The sequence below is a fragment of the Benincasa hispida genome, chromosome 4 (genome assembly GCF_027475165.1).
Source record: "Benincasa hispida cultivar pf3 chromosome 4, pf3_genome.v1.1, whole genome shotgun sequence".
In the NCBI taxonomy this organism is placed as follows: Eukaryota; Viridiplantae; Streptophyta; class Magnoliopsida; order Cucurbitales; family Cucurbitaceae; genus Benincasa; species Benincasa hispida.
In genome coordinates, this window is record NC_143481.1 from 51,450,325 (window position 1) to 51,462,362 (window position 12,038).

Sequence of the window (12,038 nt, forward strand, 5' to 3'; positions counted from 1 at the left end):
GAGTTTTCTAAACGATCGTCTACCTTTTACTAAACGGTCGCTTAGTAAAACCTACACGATCGTGTAGCTTCTTGTAAACGATAAGCACATAGCTATACGATAGCTCTTTTTCTCTCCCACTTACTTACCATCTACACGATTTGTTTTCTTTCTCCAACCTCTACCAAATTCACCAAAGACCACACTTTGGATTCTCACTCCGAGAATACCAAAAACTCCATTTTGGTGGTGTCGTCCTCGCTGCTATTCACTTGTTCGTGACTGTTCATGTTGCTGACGTTCGTGTAGACAATCGTGCTGCTGCAGCCAACTAGTTTGCTGGGTGATAGAGTGCGCGTAGAGGTCTTCCACTGCGTTTGAGTTCAAAGCTTGAAGAGGGTCTTCAACTGGTATGAGAACTCTTTTCCTTGTATTTTAGTGTTCAAAGCATGCCATTAATTAGTGTAAATTGCATAACTGTCTGTTAGAATGTATGTGTTGTATTTTAGTCACATTGAAATAGGAAAGATCCGAATGCGCTCATGGATGCTCTTCATTAAGAGTTCATTCATTCCATTCCCATCCTTTGCTACAAGAATTTTGGGCTTTAATGTCGGTTGGAAAAAGTGAAATCGGATGTATAATGTCAATTTAAAAAAAGCAGATCTTTAATGTCGTTTTAAACCAACATTGAAGATAAGCTACAGTGTCGATTTAAAGCAGACATTAAAGATCCGTACTTTTTAATTATATATATTGAAAGGATTGGGGTTACAAGGAAAAGAAATTAAATATATTTCTTCCTCACGCGTACAAAGCCCTACCACACAATCTTCTTCTTCGTTTTCCATAGCCTCACACCCAGCCGCTCATCTTTTTCTCTCCGACCACCTCCAAAATCGACGACCACCATGAAAGGAATCACTGCTTGTTGCCATCTATGTCGTCTCAAACTCGACGTCACTGGTAGCTGCTCACCATCAATCTCGTTTGGATTCACTCATTTTCCTCCTGCAACGACGCCACCGAGATTGTCCTCAGGTGTGGAAAAAATCTATGTTGTCAAACTGTGGGGGGTTTACCGTGTTTAACGGTGACGGTAATTTAGTTTATAGGGTAGACAACTATCTGGCAGGCAATAAAGGCGAGATCTTTCTTATGAACGCTGCCAACAACCCTCTGTTCATAATCTGTCGTAAGGTATGTACTATATATATATATGCTCTGGTTCTGTTTTAATTAACTCTTGCTTTAGTAATATATTAAAAATAATACATATAGAGATTGAGCCTAACTAATAGCTAGGTGGTTTACGAGGTTGAAATGGGCATGAATCCCTCGATATTCTATGCGAGGAAGCAGATGAATCTGCTTAAATCAAAGTGCCTGGCTCGTGTTGTTGAAGTTATATGTATGGGTATGTGTTGGATGAAAATTTAATTTTCAAAAATAAGAGGGAACCAATGTTTGGTTAGAGAATCCCACATTAGAAAATTTTGATTTGGAAGTCTCTCTTATGTATTCCAACCTTGAGCTTTGGGTTTGGGCCACAAGGGGCACCTATGTTTTGGAGGAAGTGAGGAGATAGACCAATGTGGGTTCAGTAGATATCCTAGACACACGTCACCACCGTTCGTCCTGTCGGGCGAGGTGATGTGTGGTGATTATTATTCTCTTTAATAAAAATATTGTTATTATTATTTTTTCTTTTTATTATTATTATGTTTTAAAACTGGAAAAAGAAAAGGGAAAAACTTGGTCCTTCGCGCGTGTCTTTCGGTTGAGTGTTCCGCGCGAGTCTTCTGGCCCCTCGCACATTCGGAGGCTGTCTACCTCTTTCTCACTCGACCGTTCCATGTTAAAGGCCTATAAAAGGCATGGCCTTCAACAGTTCATCAACACAGTTCTTCTTTTCACTTCGAATGTTCTTCGTTCTCCTCTTCTATTTTTCCACTCCACTTTCCATTTTTCGAGCAATTAGTCAAAAAAAGTGTGTGTTCCGATCGGTAACGGTGCATTTTCGATCGGGTTTTCTTTTTAGGTCATTTTATCCTAGAGACGATGTGGCAGTATTCCTGATCTACTTACACACTTGAGCAGAGCCGCGAAACGTCTTAAAGAGAGTGAGCTCCACGACTCAGCCTATAACGATCTTCTATTTTGCCAGTTTTATTCTTTGCTTGACTGTCGTGACCTGACCATTTGTTGTTGTCCTGTTCGTTGTCTGAGGGTCTTGCCGTTTCCAACAATTTTAAGACGTGTTTACTGCCACATCACTAATGACTCTCACTAGCAACAACAACGTTATGACATCTGACCTCAACCGTCCATTCCGGTTGGAAGGAGCAAACTTCAAACAGTGGAAGCAAAAGTTGCTGTTCTCTCACTATCAAGAAAGTTGCCAAAACTTGTACCAGAGATAAGTCGATCATCCCTTTAGAAGAACCAACTGAACAATAGATAAAAGAAGTTGCTAACTGGGAGAAGACTTTCTTTATAAGAACTTTATTTGTAGGAGATCTGGGATGCCCTACAAAAGAAGTACGATACCTAGGAGGTCGGGTCGAAGAAATATGTTGTTAGTCGTTATCTCAAGTTCCAAATGACGGATGACAAATTCGTGGAGGCCCAGTGTTATGTCCTAAATAGAATCCCAAAGTCTAAAAACAAAACTTCACCTGACGAAATTTTCAAGAATAAGAAACCAAACTTGTCCTACTTTAGAATATGGGGTTGTCTAGCCTTTGTAAGGATTCCAGATCCACAAAGGAGAAAATTGGCTAGTAGAGCTTACGAGTGCGTCTTTATAGGTTATGTCTTAAATAGTAAAGTCTATAGGTTTTATGATCTAGTGAACCAAGTGATCATTGAGTCAAATGATGCCGACTTCTTTGAAGATAGATTTCCTTTTAAATCAAGGAATAGTGGGGGCTCAGGATCAAGTGGTCTAACCCTAGTTAGAAATCCTAACCCTAGAGAGGAAACCGACCTAGAACCTAGAAGAAGCAAAAAAGTTAGAACCGCCAAAGATTTCATAAATGACTTCCTGACCTATAATGTAAAAGAAGATCCTAAAGATCTAAGAGCCGCCCTATCCTCAATAGAAGTCATAAATGATGAGATGGACTTACTTGAGTTAAATAGGACTTGGCACTTAGTAGATCTACCTCCAGGTTGCAAGGCAATAAGGTACAAATAGATCTTAAAGAGGAAACTTAGACCTGATGGAACTGTTGACAAATTTAAAGCTAGGTAAGTGGCAAAGGGCTTTAGACAAAGAGAAAAGGTAGATTTCTTTGATACCTTCTCCCCTGTCACTAAAATTACCTCAATCCATGTCCTATTTTCTCTCGCTACCCTTTATAACCTCGTAGAACATCAGATGGATGTAAAGACCGCTTTTCTAAACGTTGAACTTGGAGAAGATATTTACATGGAACAACCTGAGGGTTTTGTACTCCATGGTCAAGAAAATAAGGTGTGTAAATTAGACAAATCTCTCTATGGACTAAAATAAGCTCCTAAGCAATAGCATGCCTATCTAAAGGTTTCAAGGTTAATGAAAGTGACAAATGCATCTGCTATAAGTTTAAAAATAATCTCAATGCATCTGCTATAAGTTTGAAAATAATCTCTACACTATCTTATGTCTATATGTAGATTATTTGTTGATCTTTGGGTCGAACTTGCACATCATAAATGATGTGCAATCAATATTAAGTGCAAACTTCGACATGAAAGACTTAGGAGAAGCCAGTGTAATCTTAGGCATAAAAGTAAATAAGTCTGAAAAGGGAATTTCTTTGGATCAATCTCACTAAATAGAAAAGATTCTAAAGAAATATAATTACTTTGATTGTAAACCAGCTTGTACTCCTTATAACCCTAGTGTTCAGTTGTTCAAGAACACTGGTGAAAATGTTAATCAATATGAGTATCGGAGCATCATAGGCAGTCTTAGATACGGTGCTAACTGCACTATGTCTAACATAGCTTATGATGTAGGATTACTTTGTAGGTTTATAAGTAGACCTAGTAAAGAGCATTAGAATGTTATAGAAAGGGTAATGAGGTACTTGAAGAAAACCCAAAACCTAGGATTACATTATCAAAAGTTTCCCGCTGTCCTGGAAGGGTTCAACGATGCAAACTGAAACTCTTTTTCGGATAATTCAAAGACTACAAATGGCTATATCTTTAATATAGCAGGTAGAGTTGTCTCTTGGAAGTCCAAGAAATAGACTATTTTAGCCCAATCTACGATGGAGTCAAAAATGATAGCACTAGCAATAACTAGTGAAGAAGCAGGCGGCTTAGAAATCTGCTATCAGAGATTCCCTTATGGGAAAAGCTGATACCAGCCATATTGATCCATTACGATAGTACTGTAGCAATCGCAAGAGTTAAGAACCATTACTACAACAGAAAGAGACGAAAAATACGTCGTAAGCACAGTACCATTAGAGAGTTTCTCATTACTAGTGCAGTTAGAGTGGATTATATATGGACTGATGAAAATTTGGCAGATCCTTTGACGAAAGAACTGGCCAGAAAGAAGGTTTTCATAACCTAAAAGAGGATGGGACTCATGCCTACAGAAAGATGAATCACTGTGAGGAAAACTCAACCTGTAGACTAGAGATCCCAAGAAACAGGTTCAATGGGTAATAACTTATCACAATTGATATATAGTGAATCATGCTAAACCAAACACAGAGTTTCATTCCTATGACTTATAGTCTGAGCATGATATCCTGAAGCATAAGAAAGGTTGAACTCGGTTCTTAATGAGATCTATACTTGATGACAAGTGGGCTACCTAGCTACAGGAGTACTCTTGATAGACTCACCTATGTAAATGTGGAAGTGAGGGCCGCTTTCTAAGGAGTTTTTAGGCAAACTCTCTAGAGCGTTCACTAAACCACGTGCTAGGCCTTAAAGCATAGGATTTCATACTACACCTTAATGACACTCTGTGTGAGATGCTGTAAGAAATAGAGTTCAAAACCAAGGATTCCTCTAATATATTATGAATCATCTACACTACGTAAAGGTTCAAGTCATAAGATACCTTTGCTTATGCACAGTGTTGTATAGACTGAAATTGCTCGATGAAATTTTTTTTCTCTTTTGTTTAAATTTTCAAGTGGAGGATTGTTGGGTGAAAATTTACTTTTAAAAAATAAGAGAGAACCAACCTTTGGTTGGAGAATCCCACATTAGAAAATTTTGATTTGGAAGTCTCCCTTATATATTCCAACCTTGAGCTTTGGGTTTGGGCCTCAAAGGATAACCATGTTTTAGAGGGAGTGAGGAGATAGACCAATGTGGGTTCGGTGGACTTCCCACACGCACGTCGTCGTCGTCTGTCCGGCCGGGCCAAGCAAGTGTGTGATTATTATTATTCTCTCTAACGGTGCATTTTCGATTGGGTTTTCTTTTTAGGCCGTTTTATCCTGGGGACGACGTGGCAGTATTTCTGACCTGCTTGCATACTTGGGCAGATCCGCGAAACTTCTTAAAGAGAGCGAGCTCCACGACTTAGCCTATAACAAGCTTCTGTTTTGTCAGATTTATTCTTTGCTCGACTGTGGTGACCTGACCGTTTTCTGCTATTATGTTCATTGTCTGAGGGTCTTGCCGTTTCCAACAATGTGTATGAGATCGAGGGGTGTTATGGGAAGAGATGTTGTGAGGTGTACGATGAGAAACGGAGAATAGTGGCGGAGATCAAACGCAAGAAGGCAACGAAAGGGTTGAGCTTCGGGACGTAGTTCTTGAGATATTAATTCTTTGAGATCAAATCCCGAGATCTCTAGTAGGTTTACCATTTCCTTTGAATCTTATACAATATTAGTTCTTGAGATATTTATTGATTTATTACTTAACAAATTTCATCTAGAGTTCACAGTGCATTACCCCGTTAAACTTAGTATATGTGAGTGCTCATTTCTGATCTATTTCCTGTAGTTTCCACTCTATAATTAAAAACCAAGACTCATTTTGCTCCCTTGGGCCTTGATGTAATGATAGTTACATCTTTATTCCTTGTGCAGGGATTAAAGCCCCGCACAGCAGAAAACAACATATCTAACTCTAATTTAATATCAAACAAAATTAGCATTGAAAATAAACCTAGGCTAAACATATTCGTTCAAAAAAAAATCAAAAGAAATTCATACCTTAAAAAAAACTTGTTGGATATCGACGACACCTTCAAGAAGCTTTCACCGGTATTCTCTCACGGATCTGACGAGGTGGGATTGTGGGATCCCCTCTTCTTGATCTTGGATTAAGAGAGAATAATGGGAGGAAAAAAATCTGAGAGAGATTTTTTTTTTCTTTTTCGTTTACACTCTAATTCTCAAATATCTAAGCCTCTTTTGTGAGAGTCAAAGCGAGAGGGAGAAAACTTAAGGAAAAGACTCCCTCTCTCCTTGAAAAACGTAACTCCCCAACGTGGGGAGTTGCAATTTTTTTTATTTAATTTATTATTATAATTATTAATTAAAATAAAAAATCTAATTTTAACTTATTTTAATTAATTAAATAATAAGAAATATATATTTAATTTAACTAAGTAAATTAAATCAAATTTAATTTATAAAATATTAAATTAAATAATTATTGATTAATAAAATTAAATTATTCTAATACATCCCCTCGATAACCTATAGTTATTAATTAAAATGTGTATTAGAATCATATTCTAATACATCCCCCCTCATATAACCTAGATTTAATTCAATTAATTTAATCAAATCATATTTGATTAAATATATTTAAACTAAAGTAATTAATTCTCCAATTAATTAATCATTAAATTAAATATCACATATTTAATTTAATCTTATAATTGAATCACATTTAATTATCTTTCTCTCAAATAATCTATCGTTTTAATGTGCACCTTATGCGCATTATTTTTAACCTATAGTTTTAATATGAAATTAATTCATATTACATTTAATATTTGAAATCCTTCAAATATATAATTCTCCTATTAATTTTTTAATCAAATTCAAAAATAAATTTATATCATAAAGTTTAATTAAATAAACTTTATATTATAATGTTTTAACATACATTATATTATTTTCTTTTAGTTAATTTGAACAATTCAAATTATTTTAATTTCCTCAACACCCTTGAATGAGCTACCAGTGGGACCTTATAGACCTACAGATCATAAGCTCCAACGATATGAGATTAATAGGTTAAACTCATTAACCAAGTTAATCAATATTTGTTAACTGTGGGTACACTCCACTATAGATTCATAGTCGCACTCTTCTTACTGTAGATATATTACTGTGTCCACGGATATAGACCAATAATAGAAAGTTAGTCATTCACAAGTGTTCGTAACACCAGTTGGATCAAAATTACCATTTTACCCCTGGGTTACTTCTACATTCTTAAGTACCAGTGCTCCTCTAATGAACAACCTGTTTGTGGTCCAACCAATAAACAGAAATCCCTCTCGAGCCAATGAGAGGGTAGGGCCCTATGTTCAAGACTCGAAAACACCACTTAAGGGAACACTCATCTATTTTTCTAAAGCAGGAAATGAGTGAATTCCATCTTATGAAATTATGTTCCCAGTTATCCACTCGGTTTTATCCCCAAAATGGTAGGCCTATTGAGTCGGCGAACCAGCCACTCTCACCCATACAAATCAAAAGACAATCTCTCTTGAACAGGAGTTCATAACCCACTCAGGATTGAGACTAAGTCGTCTAGGTCATCCTAGTGAAATAGAAATCTAACTAGTCAACGTTGTTACAGCTAAGGATTACTATTTTGCAATCCAGTCTCATGTAAACTCATAGCATGGGATACCCCTACTCACATGTCTCCTACACGAATACGTTGAATCATTGTATTTGTATCAAATAGAAAGTAGGCCGTATCCATAGTGTTGGGATAGGGTACCCAACCTTATCCTTATACTATAGACCCTTTAGGTTGTATCTTGAACAATGATCCATGTATGTCTCCACATACAGCTCAAGACTCATATAACAACCCAGGATGTTAGTTTATTGGATTAGAGTTATTTAGGCATGATTAACATAATATTAAACAATAACATTTTATTGAAAAACATCAATAATAATTTATTAATGAACAGTCAAAAGTTACATTTACTATCTACGAGTTTTAGAACATAAAACCCAACACCTAGCAACACAATGATCTCTGAATATCTTATTGTATTTAAATATATTTTTATTTAAAATGAAGCTGCTTTCTTTCTGAGTATGCTCTTCAAATCCTCATGCTTCCTCTGCCCATTGTCAGTACCACTTGTCACAAAGAAACCAACTAAATCTCTATCAAGAAGTTTGAGATGATGAATGTCAAAGTTGAAATCAAAATTCTAGAAAATATTGTATTGTTATTTGAATATATGTATTGGAAGAGTTTTGTAGGGGAATGAGAATAATCAAAATGCTCGATATTGTAAGCCTTTATTTTGTTTGTTTGGCCTGTAATTATTATACTAAAAAACATAGGTTTTTTTGGACAAATGACCAAAACATATTGGACTTTTTAAACAACGACCACCAAACTTTTTCTTTGAATAAATGACCAAATTATTGTTTAAAAATTTTAATATGATTTATCAAATATTGAAAATATCCCTTAGCAAAATATCTAACTAAAATACTAATAGATTTAAAATTCAAATAAAAAAAAATTAATCCCTCAAATCAAGAAATGTTGGTGATTTATTTTAGTGAACAACGTTTGACAAAAAAAAAATCTAAAAAACAACTTCTAAAATCAAACAAAAAATAGTTAGTAACGATTGATTAAAAAAAAACATCACCTAACATAAATTTGTAGATAAAAGTTTAAAAAATTGTGAAAGTATATATATATCTAATTTTGGATGCAAAAAATACTAGTATATAAAGAATAAGACCTAATTTGTGATTTTTCATCATTAACCATATAAATACATTTTGTCTACAAACATCCTAGGACACATATTAATTGTCTATTTTTCATAACTAGGGTATTTGTGTTTTGTATTATATTTACAATTCTTTTACTTCATATCCATAGCATCCCCATGTATATCTCCTACTGGTAAAAAAGCTAGAATTTTGCCACACAAATACATTGTACTAAAACTAGCTAAGTTTTTATTACACTTTTAACAATACAAAATACCTAAGACAATTTAAAATCTTATACTAAGGTTTAAACCTTGTAATAATTTTTTTTTTTAAAAAAAAACCTTCTAATAGCTAAGTAGCTAAATTGAACGATCTAAATATGTACCTGGTACTAGACAGTGTCATGCAAATACCTTGTATTATAAACAATTAAAACCCAACTTAAACTGGCAGAACGCATGGATGAGGTCATTGAAGCACTAAATCTAATGACAACAAACTTGAAGAACTTGATGGTCTCGAATGTGAAAATCTATGGATTTGACGATGGTGGAGACAATGAAGGAATACATTTGAATTGTTCAAGATAGATTAAGGAAATACATTCGAATTGTTCAAGGTAGATTTATTAAATACACTTTATTTGTGGTAGTGCTTATTCAATATGTTTGTTCTTGGACTTGTGTGTGGTTGAATCAAATAGGAGATAGCCGACTTCACTAGGGAGTTGGATAAATTGGAGCGAGATTAAGAAGAAAATGAAAAAGAAAAAAGAATTTAATCATATTTCCAATAGTCACATTGTCCTAAAGTTGCAATTTTTTCAAATATTTACTTGCCAACAACAACTTTACTAGTACAATCAACTGTGCTCTACCTTGAAAGAAGTCCATCGTTGTGGACATCCATAAGTTTCTAATGATCCCCACTACCCGGTCGTCATCTTTGCTCGCATACATGCATTCTATAGACAGGCAAAAGTGTTAAAGATCATCCCGAGTGATTTTTAATTTTTGCTTATGGAATGTTTAGATACTGTGTATTTATGGTTCTAGAATATAGTGTATTTGTGGTATTCGAGTTGTTTTTTAAGCCGTACTTAATTTTGTTGTTTTGTAGTAATTTTGTCATTTAATAATTAGTATTTTCTATCATATAAATTTGTTTTTCTATTTTTATAATTTTGAAACCTTTTTATCATTTTTTAAATGAAATTTTAAAATTTACTATTTCTCTCGTCACCTCATCTTTTTATTATTGTATAAGCCCATTATAGAAGGGTCCAAATACCAGAAGAGTTTGTTTTTTGTTTTTTTTTTGTTTTTTTTATTCCTTTCTACTACTCGAGGCATATTCTTGTGTGTTCAGATAAGAGTTTTTCTTCCCAAGTCTTACCCTATATTACTATTCTCCATTTATTAATATTATTAAAATATATACTATTGACATACATAGAATGATTGTTAATTAAATATCAGCAATCAAACTGTTCATTTAATTTTAAGAAAAAGATTCAGGTACATTTGAGATTATACACCAATAAAAATAAATCTACCAAGTGACAGTTTTTTATACATATGTAAAAAAAATTGGATACCTAGGATTAGGTGAAACCTAGCCTAGATTGATCCTGAATCATTGCCCTAATTTTAATTCTCTCGAAAAAAAAATCAAAAATTGATTTGACTATCTTGGCTTTAATAAAGAAAATCGACTTGAATGAGATTCAAAGGTTAAGTCATTAATAATAATGTCTCCTTAGTCTTCTCGTAGTTGTGTAGATTTAGGTTTAGATTCACTTTGCTTATTTACCATACAGGAATGTTCGGAGAAAGTTCAAGAATATAGTACATTTTCAAACTAAAGATAAAAATGGGGTAGATAGGAAAGAATTTTTAAAAATAGATAAAATTGGAAAGCATTGACAAAAATAGGGTAGTTTTTGAGAAAGGGAAATTGTGTACTCCGTACACGAGCTAATACAGTTGGTCCATTTGTTACTTCTCCATGTGCACAACAATCATGATGTGCATGTCAGTAGTATATATATATTCGTGAATTTGACGCCAATCTTGGTCGTGCTTACCTCTCAAATCAATCTAGTGTAGTATCGGGAGTGTATATAGCACAACGAAGGTACCATTTGTCGTAGACCGAAATGTCTCAACACACGATCTGGATGACCCAAATATATTGTAATGAATCTATCAAACGTACTTCGTCTGCTCAAAACCCAGACTGAATGGCAACATCCTACAACGTTGTACATTTCCCACAAGGCAGGTGAAATGTGGGGGTTTCTGGTCTTCAACGCTCCACTAAAGCAATAATGAGGTACCAATCAAGTTGGAGAAATCCGATTTGTGCAACCCCAAGAAAACCAACATGTTCAACGTAGGGAATAATACGTGGATCAAATGGGATTGTTGTGTAGATGTCTCTCTTCTTCGACATCCCAAAATTACAGTAGAAGAATTATCTCATATCGATTGTGAACAATGGATATTTTGTTGATATAGTTGTATAGGATTAGAAGGACCAGGTTCCATTAATTAAGAAGTTCAAATTACATTACAAAACAAAACTTATTTCCTAAGAATTAGATAATATATATATATATATATATATATATATATATATATATAATTACATAGTAGAAATAAATCCAAAAAATAATCCAACAAAATCAACTCAAAAATAGTCCAAAAAAGTAAAAAAAAAAAACCAAAATCTAAGATCTAGGAAGGATACGCTTAAATCAGCCCAAATGAAAACAAAATGATATATCTATGGAAGCAATCTCTACTTTTTATGAACAAATTCATATATTGGAAAAAAAATAAAGAAAAAAAACTTTAACTAAGACGGACGACGATAAGAGCAAGAAGATCAGAGACGATGGGTGGTAGATTGGCTCACAGTGGCAGTAGCAAGAAGATCGGAGATGGCGACAACGATTGGTGGATGGCGGCGGAATTTGTGACTGGTGGCTGTGAGGAAGGAAGAAAGGGAGAAAGCTTCGGATAAGTGGAAGATGAAGGGGTTGTGTGGGTTTTTGGACCACTAAGTCGTGTATCCGGTACACGACTTAGGGTAATCGTGGACTCCGTCCACAATTACCTAGTCAACGATATATGACTATCCATGTGG